Source organism: Lepidothrix coronata, unplaced genomic scaffold, assembly GCF_001604755.1.
Source record: "Lepidothrix coronata isolate B3197 unplaced genomic scaffold, Lepidothrix_coronata-1.0 Scaffold115, whole genome shotgun sequence".
Lineage (NCBI taxonomy): Eukaryota > Metazoa > Chordata > Aves > Passeriformes > Pipridae > Lepidothrix > Lepidothrix coronata.
The window spans coordinates 2,643,195-2,655,929 of NW_016690295.1; the positions used below are offsets into that span (position 1 = coordinate 2,643,195).

General features: G+C 35.9%; 1 long non-coding RNA gene across 1 annotated transcript in view; it reads right to left on the reverse strand.

The window, feature by feature from the left end:
- The window catches only part of LOC108502234, a 33,808-nt gene that overhangs the window by 6,734 nt on the left and 14,339 nt on the right, over window positions 1-12,735 (reverse strand). Inside the window, exons 2-3 of the long non-coding RNA XR_001876383.1 lie at window positions 6,361-6,486; window positions 6,028-6,092 (exon numbers count right to left, since the gene is read on the reverse strand). This is a non-coding gene — a long non-coding RNA (uncharacterized LOC108502234). The remainder of the gene's footprint in view (window positions 1-6,027; window positions 6,093-6,360; window positions 6,487-12,735) is intronic.

Sequence of the window (12,735 nt, forward strand, 5' to 3'; positions counted from 1 at the left end):
TGGAGGGGAAGAAGAAAACCCCTTTCTTGCAGCTGTACACAACTAAACTTTAAAATGCCTTCTGACAGCGTTGCAACTAGAGCACCACCATTCATTGATTTCTGTTTGAGTGGGCTTGCTATTTCATTGTGGGAAGTGCTAGATGTAATTAATTTGATTTACCTTGCACAGGCCACTTTTGAGCACTAGAACAGTGGGAAGTGTTTAAGTAACTGATCAGGCACTTTGTTTGTGCTCAGTGAAAGAAAAAAGCAGAGATTCCTTCCCACCATCAATTTTCCTGACAGCCCATCCTCTTTCTGTGTTATCTCTTTCAGCCTTTTATGAGGAAGCCTTCAGTGAAAGATGTGTTTCAGTTAAAGGTCTGCTGTCACTGCAAGACTATCTGAAAGAAAAACATCACCTGGGACCAGTATAGAACCAAAAAATATTACTGGAGGCTTTTGAGTTAGGTTTGTGTGTGTGTGTGTGTGTTTGAGTTAGGTTTTTGTGTGTGTATATGTAAGAAATAAGGGTTTTTTCCCTCTTGTTTATTCTGATGCATATGGAAGGCAACAGGCCTGGAAATATTTAAATTTTTTAATAGGTTACTTTTAAAAAAATGTAGATATGTCTGAAGATGGTAGTCTGTTCACTCCTTCCACAATACAAATTACTCAAGTACTCAGATTTGTGCCCCAAGTCACTTGTAGTGGAGTAGAAACCTAGAGGCCTTGTTAAAGGCTTCTGTTTCTTGCTTCAGTAAACTACCAGCCAAAACTAAACAACAATTATTTAAAATTATGACTAACAAGCTTTTTGACTCATTGTTTTTCAGTGAGAAATTTTCACTGATAATTCCATCCCATTATTTCTTTGGACACCAAGGCTTCCAAAAAAGTCCAAGTAGGCAGCACCTGTTACTAGTAATATGAAGTACCTTATGTTCTAAACCTTCGATTTTTCAGTCCTTTTTGTGTACCAGGAAGGAACAAAAAGTACAGCTCTAAATTAATATATTAAAAAAAAAAAAAGAGAAAGAGAAAAAGATATTTCTTTGCTTTGTGGATCACTTTTTTAGGATACTATATTTAAGACCACAGTGAATTACACACAGGTCTTCCCCCATATTCAAAAGGGGACCACAAAACTCCTCAATAGACCTCTAGTTCTTTAAGATACGTTCCAAGATTCTCCATCTAATACAATGTTCTGCAATCTCCCTTTCCTTCACTCACAACAGACAGCTTCAATTATAAAACCTACTGAGGTAAGGTCTCTGCTTCATGAGACTAATGAACATTTGAAATTATGTACTCAACTAATGGATACTGAATACAGAATAGCTATTTATTGTGTGATTTCATCACCTCTTGTTCCTTGGAAGTTGTTTTCAAAATGCAGTAGTTTGTAATGGAAATATATTGATATGATAAAAATTTTAACTCTCTAAAACCCAACATGAAGTATTCACTTAAATGAAGGCTTTGTTTTACAGTATTACATTTGCAGAAATTACTTTGAAATGTGGATTTGCAATGCAGATTACATTCATATAAAAATCGTTTGAAAAAAAATAAAACCGGGGTTTTTTTGGTAACTTATTGCCAAAATAACACTCTGCAGTAGGAGGATGGTACTTCAAAATAAATGAGTATAAACAACACTGAGGGGAAATGCCCTGTTTAATGTTCTAATTGCAAAAATGGCAGCTGTGTTTCAGTGTAAAGATAATGCAAGAGGAAGTACTGGACATAAAAGCCTACATGGACAAGAATCACTTTAAGTAGTAATTTTGGAATTACATTTTAAAACAGCGATTTCTACATTTCTCTTAAATCTGCAGAACAATAAATACTGTCTCATCCAGGATAACTGCTAGATGACAGTAAAGAAGATTCAGATTCAATTACTGAACTTCTGCTGTCACCTTAGGTCAAACCACTTGATCTCCCTGGCTGAGAACTTCAAAAGACACTAACAGAATTTGCAAATGAATTATTTTGCTAATGTAACCATGTGAACTGAGTAGTTACTCCCATAAACACCTTTTAAAACCTCTGCCCTCAACTCGTTTATCTCCTGTAATTTTCTGTCTCTGACCACTTTATGTCAACCCTCCTGGAAATAAAAGGAGGAAGTGGGTATATCCAGGCCTTTTCCTGATGGAATTGTAAGAAAACTGCACAGGAGGAAGGCACAGTTGGTCAGCTAGAAATGTGCTAAGCCATGAATGCCAGCACACCTTTGTGAACTGACCATCTTTGACTCAGTTTTGTCACCTCCAGCAATTATCAATTACAGAATATGAAAAAAAAACCACTGAAACTGTGATATAAATTTTGAAAATATTTCTTTTTTTTTTTTTCAGTTCTGATTTCCAAGCTATTTTCTGTAACGGCTATTTTTTTTCTACAAAAAATTACAGTAGGTTACACTAGCTACTGTAATGAAATTACCACAACCAAAGGGACTTTTTGAGAACAAAATTATTTCAGCCTTGTACCATCTTTTATATACCCAGATCTGATATTCCTTTAGCAATCAGTCACCAGTAAATAAGCAGTTAGGAGAAAGCAGTGACCATTTGAAAAATACCCAAACCCTCCCATTTGGTCTAAAAGGGACCTTGCAGGCCATTATGTGATGGTGTGTGCTCCTTTGTAGCTGGTCAAAAATTAAGTCACCCTCAGTACCTGATGGCATCTCTACTGCTACTACAAATGGCAACAATAGGTCTAGCGAACTTAACTTGCAATTCAAACTAATGAATTCATAAATTTTAAATTTCAGCTGTTAATAGCTCCCTAAAAAGGGTAATTCTCTCTGAAATAGAAAGAAAAACATTGCTTTGGGGTTTTTTTCTAAGGTATCTTAGGAACTGGCAGAACTCTCAAATCACCTGTGAGAAACTCTAATTTCAATGTTTGTTTTCAGTGGGTTTGTGTTTGTTTTTTTTTTTTCCTTTTTAAACTTTGAATAAACAACTGTTGCCAAGTACAAACACTTGGTACAGGCTGTGCAAAACTTCTCTCTATTTACAGAACACTGCTATGGCAAGGTCCCTGGCGAGTGTGCACAAACAGAAACTGGCAAGTCTTTGCAGTAGAAATGGTCCTCAAAAATGCTCCATGGGAAACTCTTGAGCCTTCTCCATCCTTCTGCCTCCATCTTTGTACCTGGAGATAGGGTACACTTCCTCACTGACCAGCTACAAGGGTGCTCAGACATTACTGCATTATACAGCTGTGTAGAATTTCCCCAAAACAGTTCTTCTTGTGATACTAAAAACACAAGTGGATTTCAAATGGGAAAATCCCATTTAAAAAAGAAAAAAAGAAAAACCCTCAGAGCCTTTTGCACTGTCTCTTCTGGGATCTGGAATGGTTAGGGGAGGAAGGCTGGGAGCATTCAGACATATGAAAAGTAAACTGGGTAAACATGTCTAAAGTAGAGCCTTTTCTCAGCACAACCTAGTTTAAAGTTTTTAGGCCCTCAGCAATGAATATATAACCCTTTGGAGTAAAGAATGGGTTACCAAAAAAAGTAGAAATAGAAAACATGAGGCCACAGAAAGATGACACAGGGAGGTGGCCACCATTTAAATAAGATCCCACCAAGGGGGTGGAACAAGAACGAAAGGCTTCCAAAACATTCACTGCAGCAGCACAACACTGAAACATCTTCTAAAAGTGAAAGACAAACACCAATAGGGCTGCAAACAGCACCTGCATTCCTCAGGTTTAAGAGAAGTTTTAAAATGGATCTATCCATGAATGAATTAAAAATCCAAAGTACTTCATCACCTGCAGTTCTTGGGTATTCCTTTTCCATGCACAGACAAAAATTCTTCGAAAGCAATGGGTGTGACAACAACACATGATGAAAGAAATCACAGAAATAGGGTGGGGAAAGGCTACTAAAATCTCAAGAGGAACAGGAGATTGGGTGTCCTAATTAAGACTTAACTGTGATGATTAATCATGCTAGAACTATTTTACTCATGTCTGGGCAAATAAGATTAACCTGAAGGCTTCCTTTCTTACCTTCTATAGCACTCAGTGGGATCACGAGAAAACGCATGGAAGCAGGAACACACCTGAAAGAGGTCCCAGAAACAGACTGGCTCTGGAGCAAAAGATCCCAGTTTTCTCAAGCAAAGAGAAAATGTTCTTGAGTCATCTCCAAACATAACTCATGGTGATCTTTCACTGATGTCTCCACTGTAAGGAAGGAACTTCCCACACAGGTATACCACCCTCATATCAACCTACCTGCACCGCAGATGAGGCACAAACTGGCTAAAACTTGTTTATATGGAACAGTTCAGTGATGAAATCAGTCATTGCTTCAATATGATTCCTCCCAGTATAAGAAGGGATCTCCCACAGGCTTTATTGGCTGCTTGAGTAGTTAAAATAGTGGCATGGGAGAAAAAATGGAGGCTGACTAAATACTTTGGGCAATAAACTCGCTGGAACAAACCTCTTTTTGAGGTGTTTGTCATTGTACTTCTGACGGGCTTGTATAACCAAAAAAAGAATGGCTCACACATGCTCATCAAGCCAATTTATTACTACAGTGAATCTCACATTGTGTCTGGAAGAGATAAATGATGTATCTCCTTGGTTTGAACATGTTTGTACATAAATTTAATTTTGCATGACTGTATAACCTGAGAAACTCAGATGAATACAGGTGATGCCCTAGAACTAGGATGCAATTTTTTATTAATGTTGTAGGGCAGGAAGGGAGATTTATACATCTGTATTATGAGTAGGCATATCCCCAGCTGCTAAGTCAGAGCCTTTAAATACGTGTTAATTTTGATATTTTCTGAAGTCTCTTTTTAATAGTTAGGATTTCTCAGTTGTTATTCTTCCTGGCTGTTTGAAATTCAAGTAAATCTAACAAACTGAGCAAATCTCTGAAGTCTTCCTGCCCTTTCTCTGGGAAAAGGGTTTTTCATTTTGTGTATCACTCACAAATCACTGCAGAGCTCACACAAAGTCAAAACATAGGCTTATCACAGTGAAGGTGAAGCAGATTTGTTTTTGATTAAAAGTTAGATATAGACCCACCTTCAGTGCCCTGGGTTAATAATAACAAAGTCACACACTCAAAAATTGAGAGATTATTGAGCACCTTCAACTTCTGTTTGGATCCAAAATAATTTAAAGGTATAAAGCAAATTGCTGTATAGGATCACACAGGGAAAACTAGTAAAGTGCATCATACCAGGAAACATTCCCTGATTTGAATTATTTAATTTCTGTACAGGGTGCTACATGCTCAGAAACCCTAATATCTTGGCTATCAAACACAGGTAGGAAAAAAAGTAAACTATTTAAGTAGTAATTTCTATGAATGTATTTAATTGCTGCCAATGGGAGTTCCCTGTGTACACCTGTATGAGCAGGGAGTCATCATTGCAGGCCCCAGCTTCAACATTACATGCTCTCCAAGATTAATATTACAAGAGAAGAAAAATTAATTTTTATGAGGAGTTTTATTAAATTCAAAGTGATCTTCTTGATGTTTCAGATGCATCTATTAAACTAGTCTATATTTCCCATAATAATTAAGTTGAGGAAATCTAAAATAAAAGTAATAAAAAAAAAAAAAACAAACCAGAACAAAACCTCACAATTTTTTAGGAAGTATTTCCATTTATCTCCAAACCAGCACTTCAGTTATTCTAGTATATTGAACAAATATGTGTTTTGGTCTATGGCAAAGAGCCAGAAAATTATGGTCATATGGTATTCCTGAGCCACAGTGATAACAGAATGTTTTCCCCCAAAATCTGAGGAATGACACAGCCACAATATACTGATAGAATAAAGGCAAAAGAAATACAAAATAGCATCTGAGGAACTAGAGAAACAAAAAAGTCTTCCAAATTGTTCTCATTTGCATGTTTACATGGACACCTATGAAATCTCAATAAATTAGTTATTTCACAGAAACATACATACTAGAGTACTGTATCTTAGTTACCAATATGAGAATTTATGAGCACACGTAAGGAATGGGGTTTTCACTCACCAATAAAGGCAAAATCCATAATTGAACTGCATTGTATCCATCTTCTTAAATGGAGTCTCTAAAACCTGCATTTTTAAATAAAAAAATGAAACAGTTGGTTATTAAAAAACTGCTGCACCCTCACTGTAATAAAGCCATTTTTATTAGGAATGCATTATTCATAATGAATGACAGGGTTAGGCAAGTAAGTGGCATTACACACACACAAAAAACCCCAAAAGCAACTGTTTCAATTTGCTTATAATCAGACCTTATTATGCAGAAAATTACTGAACTTAGAAAGGAAAAAGGTTTATGAAAACATAAACTAATAACTTGGAAGTAATTATTGACCTGTAAGAAAAGGTTTTCTTAAATCTTAAGTTTTCTTTATTTTCTTAAGGTTCAATCCCTGTATGGGCCATTCACTTAAGAGCTGGACTCCATGATCCTTGTGGGTCCCTTCCAACTCAGAATATTCTGTGAAAAATATAAAATAAAGAAAAACTTTATCTCTTTAAATGAACAGCTTAGTAGGGTTGAGCCATTAACAAGTTGTCCTTTTTCTCTGAATGCCACATTCATAATCTTAACAACAAACAGAAAACATCCCCCAGTATCCAACAGAAGAGATGGAAACCAAGGACAAGACCTAATTCATTTTGTTTCCAGAATTTTTTCTGTAGGATCAAGAGACCACATGGAGGGACCGTGGCAAGAGCCACTGTCACCTTTTTCAAGCTAATTTACACTCCACACTCAGATCTTTTCCCATTCATCCTTACTTCTGTCACATTAAACATTTAGGTTGCAATTATGAGAAACTGCTCCGTGAGACAGAGCTGGTAAGAAATAATGTATTGTAGCTTGGAGGGACGGGTATAAGTGTGATGATAGCGGGCATTCCCTCACAACTACAGTATAAAACTTTCATACCTAAGAAGGATATGACAGTACAAATACCCAGATGTAGATAAATATTAAAGAGAATAAATTTCAGCTGAATGTGTTTTTAGCTCTATTGGGGCATTTAAAGGCATCATATATATTTAATGGTTAGTGAGCAGGAGCCATAGAGTGTGGAGTCCTTAAAGGCAGGCAGTTTGATTTGGGCATTAATTTATCATGGGAACTTTGCCATCCTTTGAAATGGTTCAGTGTGCCTTCCCATCTATTTTATGGACAGGTTTAATTCTAGCAGCCTGAGAAGGATGAATGTCGTCATGACCACACTTCCCTGGAGATACGCCCGCAAAGGGAAAATTAGGAGATTATAAATACACTGGCCATTTTTATTTGCATCACTTAGCACCTACCCCAAAATAACTGGGTTTACAGAAATGTTAATAGAACGATACTCATGCAGAGCACATTTTGGCTCTAGAAACACTGGAAAGGATGCACAATTTTTATCCTATATGGTTTAATATTTTTTTTACCCCTGAAAAAAAAATTCAAATGGATCTCATTAAAAATAAACAGGGAAAAGTTTTCAAGTACATGTCATTATTTTTTATTCTTTGTTCACTATATGCTTTGTTTCAGTGCAAATACTTCCGCTTGTTCAAGATCCAGAAATATTATTTAAAAGGAGCATTTCAAATTATTTGGCTCTTCTTTCTTATTCTTTAACCAAAAAATATGATATTTGTTTAAGATCATTCGCTGTTTTTCACTGTAATTAGTTTCCTTTTCCATTTTTCACTCTAGTTTTTCAAAACTTTCTAAGCCAAAGAGGAGTCTAAAAGCATCAGTCTTTCACATTTAATCACTAACATCCCTGAACTGTTAATATTCAGAAAAATTAAAACGGATAAGAAAAGTAAAGAAAGGGAACCCTCAAGATACTCAGTTTATTGTCTTCCCAAGAAAAACAAAGTAGAGAAGAAAATAGGAGAAAATGAAAAATGACTTGCTCTGAGGGAAGAAATCAAAACTCTTGAAAAATACAATTTCAGTCTCATTGATTCTAATCTAAAATTTATCTCAAAATTGCTTTTCCATTTATGGCTTGTCCTATTACCTTCCCTATTCTGATTTTCCTACTAGAAACAAAAGCAATTTCCAAGGTTCTGGTAAGATAATAAACACACAGAGGTGCTGACTCGAACAGCAGTGATATTTTTATGGAGGGGAGGCCAGGGACATTCTAGCAGATGGGGGTTCCAAGATTGCTGCAATAATTTTGCCACATCACCTCCTCTGAAAATAGTGCATATGTATGGCCTCCATAAAAGTGCTAAGAGGGCAATAAGAAGGTGTTTAAATTAGTTCTTCACTCGGGGAGGAATCAATATGCAGAGGACATTTTCAGCAGGATAGATCTGCTTTGGGCCACCCAGAGAGCTCAAAACATATTTACAATTCGTCATCATCTGTCCATTGCATTCACTAAGGCAGGAATTAAGAAGGCTTCCAAAAGGCATTTTCATTCTTTGGAATATGTTTAATGCTCTGGTGAGAGCAAGACCAAGAACTGATATCAAGCGTCATTAGCACTGTCTAAAAAGCCAGAGTGGAAACACAAGTTCAGAATGTTAAGAGGCTTAATCATTAATTTCTTGACTACAAATAATATTTGACCCTAAAAATATTCCTAAGAGATGAAATTAGAGTAGATTATTTTTTAACAAATTGCTTGTGGACGATGCCGTTCAAGCCATTTATACACACGAGTCTCCCCAAGTGAATAATCAAATTTACAAATATGCAAGCATATCTTCATAAATATGCAAGAGCAAGCCCTTGTACAGAATCAAAGTCCTGCTCTGATAGTTATTAAATCATCACCCAAAAAAGAATGCTGGAAGAATACCGAAGTGGCAAACGTCAATCATGCTAAAGCCATCAAGCCCCAGCATAAAACCTGTGTTTATGTGCTGTAACAGCGTTATGGGCACGTTTTCCCATTGAATCATTGGCTAATTCCATTTACAGATGGATTGTTCTCATTAAGCTAGAAGCCATTAAGTATTTTCAGTATTTTTTTTTTAGTAGTAACCAGCTCCGTAATCTACTTGCTAAACACTGTTCAAACTTTGATGATAAAATTATTCACTTGCTCATGGGATTTTATAAGAGACTTTTCTCAAGCCCTAATGTAGTTTCACAGCTACCAGGAAGTAAGAGGACAGCAGAGCCATTCTGAAAATGGGGAGCTGACATCTGCAGAAGTTGTGATCAAAAATGCCTTTTAATTTGTGGATCCAATTTAAAGGCCTCCCAATGGATTTTTGAGAGCAACTCTTATCACATAAAACACTATACTGGCACATTTCTGTTGCCTCTGTTGCCACTAGGAACGTTCAGCACTTTGCAAATCAGGTCACTAAACCACAATGACCACAATTAGAGAGTTCTAATAACAGAAAGTTGTAATTTCTTTGTTAATAGCACTTTGTGAGCTATCAAAAACATCCTATAGAATGGATTTTCAATTTTTTTTTTTTGGTTGGCTTAATTTTGTAAGCTTTGACAGGCATGTACATTAAGCTAGAACTTGCCAAACTTGATAGTCCAAAATCATCCACTTCAAGTCAGTCATCCCTGGCATCCCTGTGATGCCAAGGCACTTGCACCAGGAACGTGGACAGGAAACTTCTCATCCTCAGTTCCCACCATCTGGGACTGATTGAGGGAAACTCCTGCTCAGGTTCTGCAACTACAGCCTCGAACATGCCCAGTACAGATGAAAAGACTTAAAAGATTTAAGCTGCCCATCTAACACACCTTTACTGCATATGTTCAAACTGCAATTTTTGAAGCCTTGTAAGTTGGTTAAAATCGACTTATTTTCAGCAAATGTCACATTCCTGATGCCCTGCCCAATTTCAAACTCTGCTCCAAATTATTAACATCCCAAATTTCTCTGTAACTTGTTACCAATGATATTTCAAAATGTACAACAGGTACAAAAGGTTGGGTTTGACCAACCTTGTTCTCAAAAATAGAGTCATTTTTGAAGAAAACACTTTGGGAAAGGGGGGAAAAGTATCTGTCCAAAAAATTACTGTCTGACAAGGCTATGAGCATAACACAATCCTGACCACAAGCATCACCTCCAGTTCCACCCATGATATACAAATTAACTATGTTGGGAAAGACTTAAACAGGGCCTTGAGTAAGCAATCCAAATAAGCCAAGACAGGGTTGTAAGGATTGTGGCATTATTCTTGTAGAGTTACTGTGGGTTGCTCATCTGTTTCCACTTTCTTTTGATGAAGCTAATTTTATAGGGTTTGGGTCCAATTTCCTCTCTTCCAGGCCATCTAATTAAGTACAAAAGAATTCCAGTTTTATGACAGGGCTTAAAGTGGTTCATTAGTTTTTATAAGTTGACAGTAAATCTGCCAACACGTCATGGTTCTGAAGGTGAACAGAAACGCTGAGGCCGGTTCCAAACTTACTCCCCTTTACATCAGAGGAAGCTTTAAAGAACTTTACCAACCAAATACAATAAGAGGTAAACATCACAAGAAAATATTAGTTGATGTGCAGGTACCATTATTGAAGTTATAACTCTAGTTTTTTAGTTCAGGATTTAATGCATTCTCTAGCCAAGGGATGGAGCTGAGCCCTAAATGTCACAGAAGATACAGCACAATGACCAAAAGAGATGAGGAGGTGGCAGAGCATCTACTGGTCTCATTTCTTCTTTTCCCAACATATTCACACCCACCATTGGTGGATGAAAGCATTGCCTTAATCCTAATTTTATGTTCTTTAGCTCAAAGTACCTGTAGCATGACTCAACCTAAAAAAAAAGAAAGCAAAATATGAAGGGAAGTGGGCAAAATTCGATATTAACCATCTTCCCATTTGAGACATCCTAAAAAGAAAAGCATATTCCAAACACAAAATGACTCACATGTAAATCTAAAACTCTTTCTTTCTCAGTAGTTCATAAGTGACAAATACTAACTCCTCATTCTGAGGGATACACAGAAGTTGAAAATTTTTCTTTGTGTTTATCATCACCACATTCACATAATACTTTATTTTAGAAGTAAACATTATGAATGTTTCATATATCAATATTCATATATACTTATATATAGAGATATATAGATATAGTCATATATAAAAAAATAAAGTCAACAGGATTTTTATTTTGAAAATAATATTAATTAAAATAACCAACTACAGCTCAACAAAATAGTAAAATTATTGGGAAATTGTGAAAGGTATTTCCATTTAAACATAATTTTACATATTCTAATTGAGACCCTCTAATATAAATTTCTTCCCTCCCACCTCTTGAAAAATTAGGACACAGGGTTATTTTAGGAAACTCTGGAATACATGACTGCTAGATCTGCTTGCAGTGCCAGTGCTCTTGCAAATCAATATAAATACAGGATACAGCATCCTACATAGCCAATAATCCACAAAGCATGTTTTCAGACACTATAAATATTAACTTTGAAATTTATCTTCCAGTTATCTAACAATAACAGGTCTGAATTTTTTTATACTGCCACAAAATTGCACTTTTTGAAGCCCTTCATTTCCCCACATAGTTACCGATGACTGTGATGCCATTTGTGGATCACCACCTGTCACTGTCATATGGTGATGTGATGCTAATAATAAACATTATGCCTTCTGTACTGTTTGTTGAACTCGGTTATGTTACATGACTTCCCGTTCTGGAACATTAAATGTAGCACTTTGAAGAAAAAGTTATTAATGTTTCAGTTGGAAGATTGCTATTATTTTAATTGCAATCTGATGTGCCTTCTCCTCAGCAGAGACGTTTAATACTACCCAGGAGAAATGTAGACTCTTCACAAAAAAAAAGTAGTTCATGCAACAATGGTAAAGAATCAATTTATTTTACTAAGTGAGGATAAAAGTAGGAGAAATAGAATATTCTGTTTGCTCTTGCACACTCTTTAGTTCAATGTTTCTATGTAGAAATGTCTCTGCTTTCTACTAAGTAGCATTAAAAAACACAAAACCATAAGTGAACCACAAAGCAAAGGTATCCAGCTGGTTCATAGTTAGTCATTTACAATGGATACCACCAACACTGTCCCTGACAAAGTCACAGATATGGAATTCTGCTATACTACCAGACATAACTGATAGATATTATTGGTTCAGGCATGGCTATTCAGTCTTGAAAATGAGGATTGAAATATGCTGATCTTTCACAACATTTGCAATTTAAATTGCATGTGCCATTTAAATATTAAATATAACTATTCATGGATAAGGGAAAGATAAGCAACTCCTCACTCTCCCAATCCACACAGACCTGTAAAAGACAATCTCTTTGGGGAAACAGAATTATCTAGGATAGATGAGACTTAAATACAGAATTGATCACAAATACAGCAAACATAACAATCCAATATGTTTAAGAATCTACCCTTACTTTAAAAAAAACTAATTTAGGTATGCAACGAACAGACCTAGAGGTTTAACAGAGATTTCCAAAAGATGAAATAGCATAAAATGTCAATGCTTTTCTGTTGTCAATTCACAAGCAGATAAAATTAAAACTCAGCTCTTTAAATTGTGGAAGTATTCTAAATCACGTTCCAGGGGGTATTGCACACTTCCAAGAGTTTCCAGTTCCTTTTTATTAATAAACCAATTTAAAAGATAAATGTAGACATTAGATTGCTGTATTTAAGGGGAATTAGATGTCTAAACTTTCTAAATTGCTTTGGTAACAGTTTAAGGATGATTGCTTCTTTTCTGCTCATGAATCTGAAAAGCAAT